This window comes from Ranitomeya variabilis, chromosome 7 (assembly GCF_051348905.1).
Source record: "Ranitomeya variabilis isolate aRanVar5 chromosome 7, aRanVar5.hap1, whole genome shotgun sequence".
Taxonomy (NCBI): domain Eukaryota; kingdom Metazoa; phylum Chordata; class Amphibia; order Anura; family Dendrobatidae; genus Ranitomeya; species Ranitomeya variabilis.
Genome location: NC_135238.1, coordinates 197,771,477 through 197,790,938, shown reverse-complemented (window position 1 = coordinate 197,790,938; position 19,462 = coordinate 197,771,477). Strand labels below are relative to the sequence as shown.

General features: G+C 42.2%; 1 protein-coding gene across 1 annotated transcript in view; it reads right to left on the bottom strand.

Moving 5' to 3' along the window:
• The window catches only part of PDE11A (phosphodiesterase 11A), a 614,587-nt gene that overhangs the window by 90,921 nt on the left and 504,204 nt on the right, over positions 1–19,462 (bottom strand). The window lies entirely within an intron of this gene.

The following is a 19,462-nucleotide window of genomic DNA, read 5'->3' as shown; positions in this document are numbered from 1 at the left end:
TTAGGATTCATGTAGCTGGGAATCTTGCCCTTAACATTCACACATAAATGGGCTGCTGGCTGCCTGTGCTCATGCCCATCTGTCTAATGGGCATCGTGCCTGGTCACAAAGTGCGCTCCTGTCTCACTAAGGCACAGAGAAAAAAATCAACCATAATGTATCCGAAGGCAACCGAGAAAATATTCGCTACGGCACCAAGGAGTGCGGATGTGGGAACACGCGAGAATGTGATAGCACAGACATCAGATTAAATGTCTGCCTATGCATACTTATAATGGGACTCTGCAGACATTCTTATTAAACTTCACGCGGCAGAGTACCTATCTCTGTACACACTTCAAGGTAATGGGCACTTTCCGATTAAATTTGTTGGTCATGGGCCCTGTGCTCCCCATTGATCCATGACTCAGCAGTCCCAAGCCAGGACAACCACTTTAACATACAACCATGATTGCCAAAAAGTTGGGACACTGGATAAAATGTAAAGAAAACAAGAATTCAATAATTTGGAAAGCTTTTATAGAGCTCTCTCACACAAGCGGATAACTCGGATGAGTGCTATGCGAGGTTTTATCGGATAGCACTGAGGCTAATGTTATACTGTGGGGCAATGCTGATCTGCATTATTTTCTTATGCCGATCCGGCATGTGAAAAAGAATCACAGCGTGCTGTAAATTGGATCACGTGCACCTAATTCAACATCGGACTGCCCCCGGATGTCATCTGAGTGCAGTCCAATTAATGCGGACACAGACAATGGAGAAGATGGAGAAATTAAGTTCTCCGTCTACTCCACACCTGAGATACAATTTCTCATGCCAGAAAATAGGATTACAGTAAACTGACATTCGGCTCAAACTCTGGTCAGAATTTGAGCTTTGTGTCATTACCATAATCTTTCCGATTCTCTCGGAAGAGAGAATCATCTCTCATTTGAGCGCGCCCTTAGCCATATTTTATTCACAAAACAACATAGATCACAGATCAGAAGGTAAACGTAGAACATTTTCCCATTTCATTTGGAAAATTTAACTCATTTAGAAATTGATGGCAGCAAAACATAAAAAAATTGGGACATGCCCATGTCTACTATTGTGGAGCATCCCCTTTTTTTACAACAGTTTGTAAATGTTGGGGAAGTAAAAAGACAATTGCAGGAGTTTTGGGAGATGAATATTGTCCCATTCTTCTCTGATGTAGGATTCTTGCTGTTCCACTGTCCGTGGACTTTGTCGGATTTTTCATTTCATAATGCGCTACATGTTTTCTATTGGTGAAAGGTCTGGACTGCAGGTGGCCAGTTTATCACCAGAACTCTTCTTCTGAGATGACATGTGTGATGCTGAACCACTTCTCACGGTCAAGCCGTGAGACAGGAAAGTCGAGAAGTCTGAGGTCAAAAGCCAGGAGGGTACATCATAAACAGAGGGAAGAGACAAAAGTGTAGTAAGTTAACGGTTCGAGGTCAAAATACCAGGATGATAGTAGATCAGAACAAAGGGTTTAAACAGATGGAGGGTCAGAATGATGTGCAAGGTCAGACAACGAAAGAACATCAAGTAAAACAATAGGCACAGAGAAAACTAAACACACTTAGCTGAAGCTACGTGTGGCAGAAGTCTGGGATTAACAGCCCAGCTAAGTAGCAGGGCAATCACCTGGGACAAAAAATACCTGGAGACAGCCCTTCACCTCCCATCCCAGATTGGACGGCCGAGCTGTCAATCAAAACCCCTGCACCAGACTGGAAACTGAGCTGTCAATTAAAGTAATCACAGATTCAGCACTCCCCTGTACCAGATTTGATGACTGAGACATCAGTAATTGCATCCCAGACAAACTGAAAGGTGGAATCTTGACACAATGCAGTTGTGATGGATGCAGTGTGTGGGTTTAGCTTTCTCTTTCTCAAATACGCAAGACCGTCCCTGAAATGGACATTGTCTGGATGGAAGCATATGTCGTTCTAAAAAATGTATATATTGCTCAGTATTGATAGACGGATAGTGCCTTTCATGCCTAAGCTGCTCATGCCATAGGCACTAATTAATTAAACCTCATACCATCAGAGATGCAGGAACTGTGTGATAATAAGCTGGATGGTCCCTCTCCTCTTGAGGCCACAGCATCCATGGTTTCTATAAAGAATATCAAATTCTGCTGCATTTGACCACAGAACAGTTTTTTTTATCTTGGCCCAGACAAGACAGAAGCATTTCTCAATTGTGTTGATATATGACTTCCTCTTTGGATAATTGAGATTTAACTTGCATTTGTGGATTGCATGGAGAACTGTGTTCACAGACAATGATTTCTGGACGTATTCCTGAGCCCATGCAGTGACCTGCATAATGAATCATGCTTGTTTTTAATGCAGTGCCCCTAAAGGTCCATAGATCACAGGCATCTAATACGGATCCTCATCCTTGTCACTTGTGCACATGGATTTCTCAAAAATCTGTGAATCTTTTGATGATCATATGCACAGTAGTCGGTGGGACATTCAATGTCTTTGCAATGTTATGTTGAGTAACATTGTTCTGAATTTGTTCCAAAAATGTTGGAATGCAGTTTTTCACAGATTAGAGAACCTCTGACCATCTTTGCTGCTGAGAGACTCTGCCTCTCTAACATGCTCTTATTATACAGTTATGTGACAAATTGACAATTGAAAATTTACCCTCCAGTTGTTTTTCTGCAGTACCAATTACTGTTACAGCCATTTGCTAACCCTGTCCCAACTTTCCTGAGATGTGTTGCTGCCATCAATTTGCAAGTGAGTCCTTTTATTCAATTTAAATAGAAAAATGTCCAACATTCAACTTATGATTTTTGACCTATGTTCTGCAGCCAGTGAATAAAATATGATAACAGATTTCTAAATCCTTGCATTCTTGTTTCCTTTACATGTCTCATAGATTGTAAGCTTGCGTACAGCATCCTCATTCCTATTGTTACGTGTTGAACTTTGTTTCACTCTGTAATGCCTTATCTTTTTTTGTACATATCCCATCTGAATTTCAAAGTGCTACAGAATATGTTGGCTCTATAGAAATAAAAAATATTATTATTACTCTTTTACTCAGCATCCAATGAAAATAGTGATTTTTTTAATGGAATCTATACAATAAGAATATCTACACAGTAGTAAGATAAATCTATAGACATGAATATCATTTTCTTATAATTTAATTCCAAATATGGATATCCAGATAATTCTATGAGCTTTTTTTTTTCAGACCAGACTGTCGTTGCGTCCACTGGAATTCTCTTTGGATTACTTAGAAAGGCTTTACATTCAGGATTCTAATCTGCTTCATGTATTTAGGGCACTGGGACTCCTGGGATGCATCAAATCTATTTAAACGTTTCATGATTGATACCAAATGAGTTGAATTAAGTCATCGTGACATGCGATATTAATGGCAGTCAGGAGAGGAATTTAAGCGGATATTTTAAGAAGAAAAAAGTCAAATAAACATGTTGTTTTAAGAGAAATTGCACTGGAAAAAACAACCTTTGAGATCAGGTAAAAAGTGAAATTGCTTAAAACTTCAATTATACACACATACAGTACATATACACACAAATGTACACACACACATATACATATATATATATATATATATACACAAATGCGCGCACACACACATACACTATACAAACACTTACTTGGTAGAGCATTAGAAAAGAAAAGAAAGTTCTAGAGTGCATCATTAACAAACAAAGGAGAGGAAACAACTAGAAATGTACTGCATGCCACCCTTCTGTACAAGGGGTCTAGAGAAGTTCTAGAAAAGGTGAGGGAGTGACAATCTCTGGATTCTTATAATAATTATAATTTTTATTTCTATAGCGCCAACATATTCAGCAGCACTTGATATTTTAGAGGGGGCTTGTACAGACAATAAAGACATTACAGATTAACACAACTCCGATACCAGGAGGAGTGAGGGTCCTGCTGATCACAAGCTACAATCTATGAGGAAATAGGGGGGACACAAAATGTGATTGGTAAAAAATGCTTATAATGTACGGTCAGCCATAATATACTAACTAGGGTCTGTACATAACACTGCATGATCCCTCACCGCCCAGTATGTGTACAGTAGACGCGGAGGGCTATTAAGTGCATGGAGGGTGTGAACAAATGCTACGGGGTCATGATTTTGAAGAAAATGTTGTATGGGCAAAACGGGGATAGTTAGATAAGTGAGGTGAGGTGATAGGCAAGTGTAAAGAAAAGTATTTTTAGGACATGTTTAAAACTGTGGGTATTGGAAATTTATCAAATTGTCCTGAGTAGTGCATTCCAGAGAATTGGTGCAGCACGTGAGAAGTCCTGAAGATGGTCATTGGGAGTTTCGGATTATTGGGGATGTTAGTTACAAAAAAAGCAGTAAAGCCGCACCCTATAATTATATAGTCTCTATGGACATCAGGGCGCACGTCCTCAACAGGGGGTCCATCCCAGATAGAACATCCAGGGATGTGTTTTCCCTTTTAGGTATATTATATTCTATTATAGGTTTCAGCACAGCATTAAGGACATATTTAAAGGTGCGATTATTTAAGTCATGTGTGCCATTACCATATATATGGAGGATTGAAGAAGGCTTTCTGGACATGCATAACACCGTTCTATCGGTTATCTGGAGATACGATTTGTGATTTCAGACATACGCATCATTGTTTTGCTATGTATCGGCGCTGAATGCAGGAGTGTTGAGGAGGAGTTCCGGACATGCGCACTATTGACCTGCTTCCCCACTGCGGATATTGACTGAAAAGATATGTGTGCGCAAGGATATCTCTGGATTTATGAGCCCTATGGACTTGCGCACTAATATGTGGGACTTTGCCTCCTGTGAGCAGAATGTTGCCGGCGACATGCGCAGTTGGGATTATTATTCGGACTGGGGAGGTGTTTGCTGGACCTGTGTAGTGTGGTACATATCACATGGAGATGATGCGGTCACATGACCTGTAACCTGGTGATCTGATTGGATGATATCCTTCATAAACACGCCTGTGGGAGTATCTGGGTACTATGGTAACTGCCAAAGCATTGCTCCGATAGGTGGGACACGGTTTGTTTACATTCTATGTACTGGGATTTCATCTCTGTGTTTTGGTAATAAGATGTATGCAAAAGAGGCATCAGGGTTAGTTGATCTATGTTAGAAGGGGTGGTGCAATGATTACTACTCATGTACAATTGTTTTTTATGTGTATATGTGAACTGTGTTATGTATGTTTTTCTATTGTATTTCTATTGTTAGATGGTTAATTAAAGGGGAGGGCTTATGGGTATATAATGGTGGTTGAAATGCTGTGTACTGGTCTTGACAAAGGTCTTCGGACCGAAACGTTGCCGCAGGAGGCAGAATAATTATGTGAGCTGCTTTTCACTATCTGGTGTGGCGCTGTCCTTTTCTTCAGTTTGTATTGGGGATGTTAGTCTTAGGTCATTAGCAGAATGGAGGGCACGCGTAGGATTGTAGACTAAGATGAGGGTGGAGATGTACGGTGAACTGTGGAGAACTTTGTAGGTGAGAGTGATGAGTTTATATTGGATACTATATCCGATGGGTAACCAGTGCAAGGACTGGCACAAGGTAAAGGCATTGGGGTAGCGGTTGGACAGTAATATGATCCTGATTGCTGCATTCAGGATGGATTGGAGAGGGGAGAGTTTGGTAAGAGGGAGACCAATCAGTACAGAGTTGCAATAGTCCAAACAAGAATGAATAAGGCTGCTTTCACACATCAGTTTTTTGCCGTCAGGCTCAATCCGGCAAATTTGGAAAAAAACGGATCCAGCAAAAGTTGCCGCAGGATCCATTTTTTTCTCATAGACTTGTATTAGCGACAGATTGCCTCACGTTTCATCCTTTTTTTGCTGGATCCATCGAAAATTGGTTTTCTGGCGGCCGGAGAAAACGGACATGTTAACGTTTTTTGTTTCTGTCAAAAAAATGGACAGAGACGGATCCGTCAAATGACTGAATCCGGAGATGGATTCCTTTTTGTGAAATTAAGCATGCCCTGTAGCAGCATTTTCCATTCTGGTCTCTCTCTCCTCCCTGGATCAGATAGATGGATCCGGCCAAAAATCAGTTTTTCACAACTTGCGACGTATCAGTTTTTTTCAAAATTCGCCGGATTAAGCCTGACGGCAAAAAACTGATGCGTGAAAGCAGCCTAAGAGCAACAGTAAGAGTTTTTGCTAAGTCAACAGTAAAAAAAGGTCAAATTTTAGAGATGTTTTTGAGGTGTAGGTCACATGAGAGTGCGAGTGATAAGATGTGACGGGTCAAGGAAAGATCTGAGCCAAATATGACCCCAAGACAGAGGGCATGCTGCTGGGGAATAATGATAGAACCACACACAGAAATGACAATATCAGGCATAGGTAGGTTAGTGGATGGAGGAAACACAAGGAGTTCAGTGTTTGACAGATTGAGTCTTAGACAGAGGGAGGACATGATGTTAGAGACTTGCGAGCTTATCTATTTTGGCCAAAATATCTACCAATACCTCATTTAATGTACTTATCATATGCATTATTTTTTTCATCTGTCATTGCACTTTCTATCATTTTTTGAAGGATGCAGCCAGGCCCCTTTTTGTTGACTGGGTGTACTGGGGTGTCTGTCCCTGTGGGGTGCATGTATATAGTGCTGGGCAGCCCGCCTGACATAATACTATGGGCGTTATATGCTGTAAGCCAGGACACTTTGCATCACACATCCTTGTGTGACTGGTATTCTACTCAAGCCTCATTTGTGTGCAATTTTTCTGCTAGGCAGCCAACCCCTCCATAACTTGGTAGGTGTGTGGGTGGCTGTTCTATCAATAGTTTGCACCTGTGCTGCCCCTGCCTTTATAGTGGGGGGTCTTATGCATCCTGCTTGTGCATTTATCATCTGACAGGTTTTGGTAAGGCTGTTTCCTTATGGTATGTTTTTCTTAATTTTTCTATGTTAGAAGATATCAGTTTTATAGTAAACCAGCCCTGCATTTCATTGCCTTAATGCTGATATTCCCACTTATGCTGGAGATCCATGCTGGAGATCCTTGTCATTTTTTGTGATTTAAACTGGTCTACTTCACTTATCAGTGTGTAACATGAATATGTATGTGTATGTACAGCTCTGGCAAAATTAAGAGACCACCACATCAAAACCCTGTCATCGGCAGCCCAATCTCCAGACCTGAACCCCATCAAAAAACCTCTGGAATGTAATTAGGAGGATGATGGGTAGTCACAAGCCATCAAACAAAGAAGAACTGCTTACATTTTTGCACCAGAAGCAGTGTGAAAGACTGGTGGAGAGCATGCCAAGACGGATGAAAGCTGTGATTACACATCATGGTTATTCCACAAAATATTGATTTCTGAACTCTTCCTGAGTTAAAACATTAGTATTGTTGTTTCTAAATGATTCTGAACTTGTTTTCTTTGCATTATTTGAGGTCTGAAAGCACTGTTTTTTTTTTGTAATTTTGACCATTTCTCCATTTCAGAAAAAAAATACAGAATTTATTGCTTGGAAATTCGGAGACATGTTGTCAGAAGTTTATAGAATAACAGAAAAATGTACATTTTACACAAATATATACCTATAAAGAGAAAAGTCAGACAAACTGAACATTTTGCAGTGGTTTCTTAATTTTTGCCAGAGCTGTATATATACATATACTGTATATTTGTATAAGCAAGGATACATTTGTGTTCATGTGTGTGCACATGTGCATATTTGTTTGTGTATATATGTGTGTGTACAGTGGCATGTAAAAGTTTGGGCACCCCTGGCCAAAATTAATGTTATTGTGAACAGTTAAGTAAGTTGAAGATAAAATGATGATCTCTGAAAGGGCTGAAGTTAAAAATGACATATTTCCTTTTGTAATTTAGCAAAATTGGTTTATGCAAAAATTTGAGCCTTCTTGGAGATTTGTGTGCTCAGATCATTTTGACCAAGGTTTCAGACCTTAATTAGCCTGTTAGGGCTGTCCCACACGTCCAGATAATTCCGGTACCGGAATAAATCGGTACCGGAGTTATCCGTGTCCGTGTGCCTGGGAACTCACGGAGGCCATACGTGCGGCACACGTGTGCCGCCCGTATGGCGAGTGGGTACCACACGGAGCGTGTGGTACCCACTCTGCATCATGCTGAAGCCGCGATTCATATGTTCCCTGCAGCAGCGTTTGCTGCAGAGAAAATATGAATAATAGTGTTTAAAATAAAGATCTATGTGTCCGCCGCCCTCCCACCCCCTGTGCGCCCCCCCGCTGGTCAGAAAATACTTACCCGGGTCCCCCGTCGGCTGTCGCTCCTTCCTGGTCTGGCCGCGGCTTCTAGTGTATGCGGTCACGTGGGCCCGATCATTTACAGTCATGAATATGTGGCTCCACCTCCCATAGGGGCGGAGCCGACTATTCATGATTGTAAATGATCGGCCCCACGTGACCGCATACAGTAAGCCGCGGCCAGACCAGGAAGGAGCGACAGCCGACGGGGGACCCGGGTAAGTATTTTCTGACCAGCGGGGGGGCGCACAGGGGGTGGGAGGGCGGCGGACACATGGATCTTTATTTTAAACACTATTATTCATATTTTCTCTGCAGCAAACGCTGCTGCAGGGAACATATGAATCGCGGCTTCAGCACCATGTGGGGGGACAGCGCTTACTGTAGCGCTGTCTCCTGCACGCACACGGACCCCAGACGGAGAATGTCCGTGTGAGGTCCGTGTTTTACACGGACCCATTGACTCTATTGGGTCCGTGTAATACGTGCGCTCCCACGAACACTGACATGTCTCCGTGTTTGGCACACGGAGACACGGTCCGCAAAAAATCAATGACATCTGAACAGATGCATTGATTTTTATGGGTCTACGTGTGTCAGTGTCTCCGGTACGTGAGGAAACTGTCACCTCACGTACCGGAGCCACTGACGTGTGAAACCGGCCTTAGGGTTATATCTTGTTCACCATCATTGTTAGGAAAAACCAGGTGATGCAAATTTCCCAGATTTATAAAAACCCAGCCTCCTCTAACCTTGTGCCAAAAAACAGCAGCCATGGATTCTTCTAAGCAGCTGCCTAGCACTCTGAAAATGAAAATGTGGAGGCCCACAAAGCAGGAGAAGGCTATAAGAAGATAGCAAAGCATTTTCAAGCTGACTTTCCTCAGTTTGAAATGTAATTAAGAAATGGCCCTTATGGCTAGGTTCACATTAGCATTTCTGTGCACAGCATATCATCTGCATGCGCAAACGCATGCAAATGCATGGATACGCCTACGCATCATCTTACGCATGACGCAAAAAAAGCTGCGTGTGCATGCGTTTAAATACGCTTTGGCATGCGTTTGTGTTGTTTATGTGCATGGTGGAGGTGGTGAAATCATTTCCTGGACATGCGCAGTCTGAAGTACGCATGCATATCGAACGCATGCGTATGCAGACAGTAATGCATTTTTTTGACGCACTTATCTGCAATCATCCGCATGCGCATGATTGCGCAATATTTGACACCTCAAAAAATGAAACATGTTGCATTCGCCGGACACCGCCGCACACTGCGAAACGATGCATGCGTACGCATCCGTATGCGAACGCATGCAAACGCATGTCCCTGCAAACACCATGTTAAAGATATGTACGCATGATGCATGCGGATCGATGTGGATCATACGCTGCGCACAGAAATGCTAATGTGAACCCAGCGTTACAGGAGCAGTGGAGGTCAAGATAAGGTCTGGAAGACCAAGCAAAATTTCAGAAAGAGCTGCTCACAGGATTGCTAGAGAGGCAAATCAGAACCCCTGATGGACTGCAAAAGACCTTCCAAAAGATTTAGAAGACTCTGGACTTGTGGAACATTGCTCTACTGTTCAGTGACACCTGAACAAATATGGCCTTCATGGAAGAGTCATCACAAGAAAGCCTCTGCTGAAATTTCAACACATTTTTGATGCAAACATAACACCATCTGTAAAAAAGATGAAGTTGAAAAGAAGATGGCTTCTACAAATGGATAATGATCCTAAGCATATGTCAAAATCCACAATAGACGACCTCAAAAGGCGCAAGCTGAAAGTTTTACAATGGCCCTCACAGTCCCCTGATCTGAACATCATTGAAAATCTGTGGCAAGATCTCAAAATAGCAGTGCATGCAACACGACCCAGGAATCTCACAGAACTGGAAGAATTTTCCAAGGAAGAATGGATGAAAATTCCTCAAACAAGAATTGAAAGACTCTTGGCTGGCTACAAAAAGCGTTTACAAGCTGTGATACTTTCAAAAGGGGGTGCTACTAGCTACTAACCATTCAGGATGCCCAAACTTTTGCATTTACAAATTTTCCTTTTTGCAATATTTAAAATGTAAAAGATGAAAATATATATATTTTTCTTGCTTAAAATACAAAGCAAATGTGTCATCTTTAACTTTAGGCCTTTTATAGATAATTTAATCTTCAACTTGCTTAATTGTTCACAATAACAGTAATTTTGATCAGGGGTGCCCAAACTTTTTTAAATGCCACTGTATATATGTATGTGTATGTGCGCACATATTTGTGTGTGTATGTACAGTGTGTGTACATGTGTGTCTTTATATTTGTGTGTGTATATGTGTGTGGGTGCATATTTGCTAGTTTATGTATGTGTATGTATAGTGTGTATATTTATGTGTGTCTGTATATGTGTGTATGTGTGTGCATACATACCGTATATGTGTGTAAGTGTGTATGTATATTGTGTGTGTATATATGTGTGTCTGTATATTTGTGTGTATATGTCTGTGCATATTTCTTTGTGTATATGTATGCATGTATGTGTGTATGTGCATAAATTGAAGCAATAAGTAATTTCTTTTTTTTTACCTGATCTCAAAAGTTGTTTTTTTCCAGTTCAATTTCTCCTAAAATAGCATGTTTATTTGGCTGTTTTTGCTTAAAATATCAACTTAAATCCCACTTAAATATAGCCATAATGTAAAAGGAGTTAACCAATGTGCATGTACATGAATGGTTTGCTTGGCCCTCTAATGAGTGCTAGGACGGGGGATTCTGAAATCTTGTCCTGGATGAGTATAACTGGAGTGGGAGGCAAGCATGCCCACTATGGCTTTATTCAATGTCCATAGGACTGAGGGAGATACAGACTGAGGGAGATACAGGGGAAGTGTGCATGCTCGACCACTTTCACTTTTTTGGAAGAAGGGCTCAGGATCCCCGTTCTCGTGATAAAAAGAGTCATTGTGGTAAAGCCCCCAATGTTCATTACACTCATCACGTTTCCTATAGACAGATGGTAAATGTTTGTCAAAGGGTAACCTTTCAATTAAATCCACCACCAGAAGGAGCTCTATGAACTCATCTGTATGCAACAAGCTCCTAATCTCCCCCAGTGGCGAGTGCGGGTAGTAAATATTAAGGATGCGTAAAAGAGAAACGTATATTTGCGTTAAGAAACTGAGAACACTTTAAAAAAAAAACAAACAACCTAATATGGGAATAAAACTGCAATATAAAAGGAAGAGAAAACCTTGATACTCAGATAAAACCAAAAAAGAAAATATCAAATTTCCTCTCTGAAAAAGGATAGCGGCGTACGAATGATGGTCCCAACTGAGAGCAGTTCTTATGGTGTGTAGGTCCTCTTGTTTGAAGGTGGTTCAATGTCCACCACGGTATGGCATCATAACCAGAGTCCAGAGCAAGGGAAAAAAAAAAAAGAAAAATGATACCCAAGAAGTTGGGGCGCCCTTCCGGCCGGTAACAGACGCCCCTCTGGGAAATATCAAGCTGCCACGTGCAGTAGATGGTTGCACGGGGTCTATAGTAAAGCCGGCAAGGTGCAGAGGAGCTGCAGGACCTTGCGTGACGTCACGGTATTTCCCACAGAGGCGTCTGTGTCCGGCCGGAACGGTGCCCCAACTTCTTGGGTATCATTTTTCTTTTTTCCCTTGCTCTGGACTCTGGTTATGATGCCATACCGTGGTGGACATTGAACCACCTTCAAACAAGAGGACCTACACACCATAAGAACTGCTCTCAGTTGGGACCATCATTCATATGCCGCTATCCTTTTTCAGAGAGGTAATTTGATCTTTTCTTTTTTGGTTTTATCTGAGTATCAAGGTTTTCTTTTCCTTTTATATTGCATAGTTTTATTCCCACATTAGGTTGTTTTTTGGGTTTTTTTTTTTTTAAGTGTTCTCAGTTTCTTAGCGCAAATATACAATTCTCTTTTACAAATCGTTTTATACTGGACAAATAGGGTGGTATTGTCCCTTTATTTGCTGCAGAGACTCGAGACTGGGTGCTGCACCCTTGGTTGCTTATTTATATTTTAAATATTAAGGATGCAACTATAATGGTTTAACGAAAGAGACAGATTGGAAATATCTGCATCAAAAAGGACAATAAGCCTAAAGTCCAGAATACATTTGCTGCTTGTACTTCAGCTGACTGCATCAATTGTTCAGGCAGCAGTCTCAGCGTAGAGACAGGAAGACTACAGGGTGGGCCATTTACATGGATACACCTGGGTGGGCCATTTATAAAGTTGGATCCAAAATGGCCGACTTCAAAATGGCCACAATGGTAACAACTCATCTTAAAAAGTTTTCCCCCTCCCATATACTAATGTGCCACAAACAGGAAGTTGATATCACCAACCATTCCCATTTTATTTAGGTGTATCCATATACATGGCCCACGCTGTATAGTATTCCACAATAAGATCATGACATGAAGTCTAGATAAAAAAAAAGCTAATGATCACCTTTATCTCCAGGTTCTAGGTCATCTAGAGATATTTACTTGTGCACATATTAAAGCGTTATTCTCTCGTTCAAAGTTTTATTTTTAATGAATAGTTGATCAGTGTTTGCAATATTATGAATCTTTGTAATATACTCCATTATCTTCTCTTACTTCCTTTTCTCTCTATGCTGAAAGTGCTGATTTAACTGCCTTGTTCATTGCCTGAGAGTTGATGGTTTGAACTGCAGGTGCAGCAAATACCCGAACTTCAGTGTGACTTTCTTGGCTCCTCTTCCCCATGCTCAGACAGTATTTACATACTCTCTCCTCTGTCTGAGCATGGAGGAAGGGGGCAGAGAAGATCACACAGGAGTACGGATATTTGCTACACCTGCAGTTCAAACAATCTGCACTAAGTGCATGAACAAGGCAGATGAAACAGCACTTTCAGCATAGAGTTTGAGAGAAAAGGAAGCAAGATAAGGTAATGTAGCACATTACAAAGTTTCATAACTTTTCAAAGATTGATCAATAATTTAATAATAAAAAACGATTAGTTACTGGTAGATAGTGAGAAAGTAAAGGGCTATTGAGGAAGAAGTTATCTATCCACATAAGAGGTGATAACTTCTAGATCAGAGGGGCTCCGACTACTAGGGTGAGAAACAATTGCTCCTTTCATTCTCTAGGTAACTGCTGGAACACTTTAGCTGGCTTTTTCTGAAAATTCTATAAAGAATGAATGGAGTGGATGCTGAACAAGTGCACTTCATCTCCATTCTAACAGTGATAAATACCCATCCTCTCCACTCAACTAATCACCTAAGCATAACATCTTCTATAATTAAGATCCCACTCTTATCTCCAGGACACCTCTCGTGCTGCATCAGTTTTCTGGAATGCACTACCCAAGACAATCCAGTTAATTCCCAGTATCCACAGATTCAACCGTGCCCTAAAAACACATTTCTTTAGACTGGCCTATCACTTTAACTCACTAATCCAACTAACTATCCCCTATTTTCTCTTCTACGCACTCAATGCCACTTTGTATCTGTACTTGTACACATACTGACTGATGACTGATTCATGCAGGGTACTGATGACTGGACCTTACATGACAAGCAATTTATTTTTACCTTTCATGTCTCCCTTGTTTCCTCATAGATTGTAAGCTTGCGAGAAGGGCCCTCACTCCTCTTGGTATAAGCTGAACTATGTGTTACTCTGTAATGTCTTATCTTGTTTGTACAAATTCCCTCTGAATTATAAAGTTCTGCAAAAGCTTGTAAGCACTGCACTGTGGCTCCCCAGGATTTTGGGAGGGCACTGTTACTTCCCAATCTCGCCAGCTTCAGTGTCAGTGCGCTTCCGATGCGGCACATGTAAAGCTGTCTTATATAGCAGCATCAGGAGTGCACAGTTCGGGCCAGCGGTGCATCAATATTACTGGCCAGAACTGTCAATCAAGCAGGAATACAACCCCCAGGAATCAGGAATTTGGGATGCAGGGGAGCGATTCACTCCTAAAAAACTAAAAGACAGGACTATTCTTTAATTAAGGTCAGGAGCTCTTATTGTACGCTGCATTTTTAGGTTTTTATCTTTAGGCTTTATGTTCCTTTTAGAGAGAAAATGAAAATCTACCGACCTAAAACACCAACAAGACATCCTCCTTCACCCAAGGACGGAAAAGTTACAATGTATTTCTGCAATTTTTTTTTCCAGAAACAAATATATTTTTGATAGTTATTTAGATGTATGTGGGTACATCTGGCAATATTTTACAGAAATGAATAATCTCTTGCTCTGACCGAGCAACTGAATGATGATATGACGTTGGCATAATCCATGTGTGTAATGTGAAAACCGCTCAGACGTCAAACAGGCTGTCTCAGCACACAGCAAATCCCTAACATTTTCCGACTGAATTTTGAGCTTTTTTTTTTTCTTCTCCATTACTCTGGCTAACCCAGAGATTGCTGGCAGAGAATAAAAGAAGCTTCTGCCGTGTGGTCGGGGCGAGCGGCAATGTAACACAGATGCGAATTACAAATCCCGCTAATAGGATTCAATGTCATAAGCACAAAACAAAATTAATTTCTCTCATTCGGATTCATGGCATGACCAGGACATTAAGAGTCTCAGAGGCGGAGAAACGGTGAGCTGGAGGAAGTATGTAGATCTCATATTAACTAGCGCCTACATTTTCAGCATAGTCCTTCGAGTCTACCATCGGGCACAGTGTAGGACGATGCTTTCCCCATAACGCTACCGATGTACATTGTGCTCTACAACCTGCGGCTCTACAACTATGCTGAAAATATTACTACCAGTCTGATAACATCTGGAGAACCAATAGTTCTCAGATAACAGCTACAGATAAAACTGGGTCTTGACTAGTGATGAGCGAATATACTCATTTCTCGGGTTTTCCAGAGCACGCTCGGGTGGTCTCCGAGTATTTGTTAGTGTTCGGAGATTTAAGTTTTCATCGCCTTAGCTGAATGATTTACAGCTATTAGCCAGGCTGAGTACATGTGGGGACGCCTGGTTGCTAGGGAATCCCCACATGTAATCCAGCAGGCTAGTAGCTGTAAATCATTCAGCTGCCGCGATGAAAACTAAATCTCCGAACACTAACAAATACTCGGAGACCATCCGAGCGTGCTCTGGAAAACCCGAGAAATGAGTATATTCGCTCATCACTAGTCTTGACCAGTGGTCAGTGCCCATTACTAAGATATGGTGTAGAGCCTGCAGGCAGGTCATGTATCTGACCGAGAGCGACCTTGACCTGGAAGACGTAGACACTTCAAGGTCTCACATATCAAGTTTCTCAAAGTATGTTCCCTTGGGGCAAAAGAGCAGCAGACTTCTACTCTGGAAAGTTTTCTGGACACAAAATCTGCTTTGCAGCAAGAGATTTCTCTCTTTGCAATGCAGAATTCCACCGCCGTGGATTTCACTTTTCTGCTGTAGAAGGTCCCTGGTGGAAAAACCTATGTAAAGCACCCGAAATGGCCTCTTGGACCATATTAGCCCTGTATAAACAACATTTCATGGATGAAATCAAGGTTAAAACACTTTGATGTGTATATTGAAAAAATCCCAAAGTTTGGACCATCCACTAAGTTGTCTGTGGAGTGTGTGGGACATATCTGCTCTATACAGATGGTCATGACATAATGGCTTGTAGTGGATTTACACAGTCCATAACTTTACACCCCCGGACACGTACATTGCAAAAATTGCATGTTGCAGCCTGCATTGACATTTTGTTGCATGGCCATGGTTGTGGATCTCCAGATCTAAACTCAACAGACCCATACAGTCATGGACAAAAATTTTGAGAATGAGAAAAATATTAATTTTTCCAAAGTTTACTGCTTCATTTTTTCTAATGGCAATTTGCATATACTCCTGAATGTCAGAGTGATCGGCTTAACAGCAATTACTGTACTTGCAAAGTCAATATTTGCCCAGAAAATGAACTTTAACCCCCAAAACACATTTCAACATCATTGCAGTCCTGCCTTAAAAGGAGCAGCTAACATCGTTTTAGTGATTGATCCATTAACACAGGTGTGGGTGTTGATGAGGACAGGGCTGGCGATCAATCAGTCATGATTAAGTAAGAATGACATCACTGGACACTTTAAAAGGAGGCTGGTGCTTGGTATCATTGTTTCTCTTCAGTTAACCATGGTTATCTCTAAAGAAACACGTGCAGCCATCATTGCACTGCACAAAAATGGCCTAACAGGGAAGAGTATCGCAGCTACAAAGATTGCACCTCAGTCAACAATCTATCGCATCATCAAGAACTTCAAGGAGAGAGCTTCCATTGTTGTCAAAAAGGCTCCAGGGCGCCCAAGAAAGACCAGCAAGCGCCAGGACCGTATCTTAAAACTGTTTCAGCTGCGGGATCGGACTACCAGCAGTGCGGAGCTTGCTCAGGAATGGCAGCAGGCTGGTGTGAGTGCTTCTGCACGCACTGTGAGGCGGAGACTCTTTGAGCAAGGCCTGGTTTCAAGGAGGGCAGCAAAGAAGCCACTTCTCTCCAGAAAAAACATCAGGGACCGACTGATATTCTGCAAAAGGTACAGGGAGTGGACTGCTGAGGACTGGGGCAAAGTCATTTTCTATGATGAATCCCCTTTTCTATTGTTTGGGACATCTGGAAAACAGCTTATTCGGAGAAGAAGATGTGAGCGCTACCACCAGTCTTGTCTCATGCCAACTGTAAAGCATCCTGAAACCATTCATGTGTGGGGTTGCCTCTCAGCCAAGGGAATCGGCTCACTCACAGTCTTGCCTAAAAACACAGCCATGAATAAAGAATGGTACCAGAATGTCCTCCAAGAGCAATTTCTCCCAACCGTCCAAGAGCAGTTTGGCGCCCAACAATGCCTTTTCCAGCATGATGGAGCACCTTGCCATAAAGCAAGGTGATAACTAAATGGCTCATGGAACAAAACATAGAGATTTTGGGTCCATGGCCTGGAAACTCCCCAGATCTTAATCCCATTGAGAACTTGTGGTCAATCATCAAGAGATGGGTGGGCAAACAAAAACCAACACATTCTGGCAAAATGCAAGCATTGATTATGCAAGAATGGACCGCTATCAGTCAGGATTTGGTCCAGAAGTTGATTGAGAGCATGCCAGGGAGAATTGCAGAGGTCTTGAAGAAGAAGGGTCAACACTGCAAATATTGACTTGCTGCATTAACTCATTCTAACTGTCAATATAACCTATTGGTCCTCAGAATATGATTGCAATTATATTTCTGTATGTGATATAAACACCAGACAAACACTAATAAAAACCAGAGGGCAGCACATCATGTGAAAATATAATTTTGGTGTAATTCTCAAAACTTTTGGCCATGACTGTACATGTCAATGAGGCTGTTGAGTTTAGGTCAGGAGTCTAGCGAGCGGTCTGGAAATTGTCTTGTAAACAGGACATGGAACATGGACGTGTGAATGCAGAATTACAGGCAGATTGTACGGCAAGTTTGCTGAGGAAATGAAGAGAAATTGCTGCACGTTTCATTTTGCACATTTCATAGGCAAATTAGCATCAAACCCTAATACATGCACATTTTGCAAAAAAAAGGTAAAATTATGACCCCTGTAACATCCACCCTAAAGAGTTTGTGCACGCAAAAATAGTTTTGGACCGAGTGTGATGCGTCAAAACATTGGATGGCACTCAGACCAATGTTATTTGATGTGGCAGAGCGCATGTCCAAGGAAAATCATCGCGGCGTACACAATTTGCCTCCGCTAACCTGTTTATGTCTATTGGTCCTTGGAAAACATCGTACCACACTGGGACGACATCCAAGTGCAGTCTGATTTTCACTGCATGACCGAAGGAGAAGATGGAGAAACTTTTTTTTTCTCTCTACCCTCCAGAAAATCGGATCAAACTCTCATAGCCTGGTCAGAGTGTGATTAGCATAATCGGACCAATTTTCTCGGATGGAGAACACACGGTCGTCTGCACCTGCCCTGACTGTCATCTCAGCTCCCAAAATACTCAGCTATTTATTATGGTTTGCTTATATAGCGCCATTAATTCCATAGCACTTTAGAGACATCATCGCTGTCCCCATTGGGGCTCACAATCCAAATTCCCTATCAGTCTTTGTCATGTCTTTGGAGGATGGAAGGAAACCGGAGAACCTGGAGGAAATCTACACAAACACGGGGAGAAGATACAAACTCCTTGCAGATGTTGTCCTTGGTGGGATTTAAACCCAGGATCCCAGCACTGTAAAATTACACTGCTGACCACTGAGCCACCGTTCTGCTGGTTTTGTGTTACCACGTAGCAATAGAGCAGGATACTGACTTTTGCTTTAGATACAAAAGCTTAAAAAACACTCTAAGGGTATGTTTCCACGTTCAGGATGGCCGGCGGTATCGCCGCAGCGGCGAAGCCGCTCGGCGCTAAGCCCCGCCCCCTTTCTGGGACGCGATCATGCCGGATGTGTTAACTCTTCACATCCGGGATGATCGCTCTCTCCCATAGCGCCCTGTGATATGCCTTGCGGGGACGCTGCGTCCCCGCAAGGTGTACGGACATGCTGCGATCTGAAAAGACGCGCAGCATGTCCGTAGTCGCAGGGCCGCCGCGTGCGTGTTTCCACGCATAGTGGAGACGGGATTTCATAAAATCCCCTCCACTATGCTGGAACATCTGGACGCTGCTTGTTTGACGCTGCAGCTCTGCGCAGCGTCAAACAAGCAGCGTTTCCTGACCGTGGAAACATACCCTAAGGCCATGTGCACACGCTGCGGATTCCATTGCGGAATTTTCCACAGCAGTTTTGATAAATCCGCAGTGCAAAACCGCTGCGGTTTTTCCTGCAGATTTATCGTAGTTTTTATTGCGGATTCCGCTGCGGGTTTTCACCTGCAGTTTTCTATTGGAGCAAGTGCACCGTTTCCGTGCGTTTTTTTCCGCAGCATGTGCACTGCGGATTTCGTTTCCCATAGGTTTACATTATACTGTAAACGCATGGGAAACCGCTGCGGACCTGCAGCTGCGGAAACGCTGCGGATCCACAGCAAAATCTGCAGCGTGTGCACATACCCTCAGGCTATGTTCACACGTTGCATTTTTTGTGTTTTTTTTAAGTCAAATTTTCAGCTGCG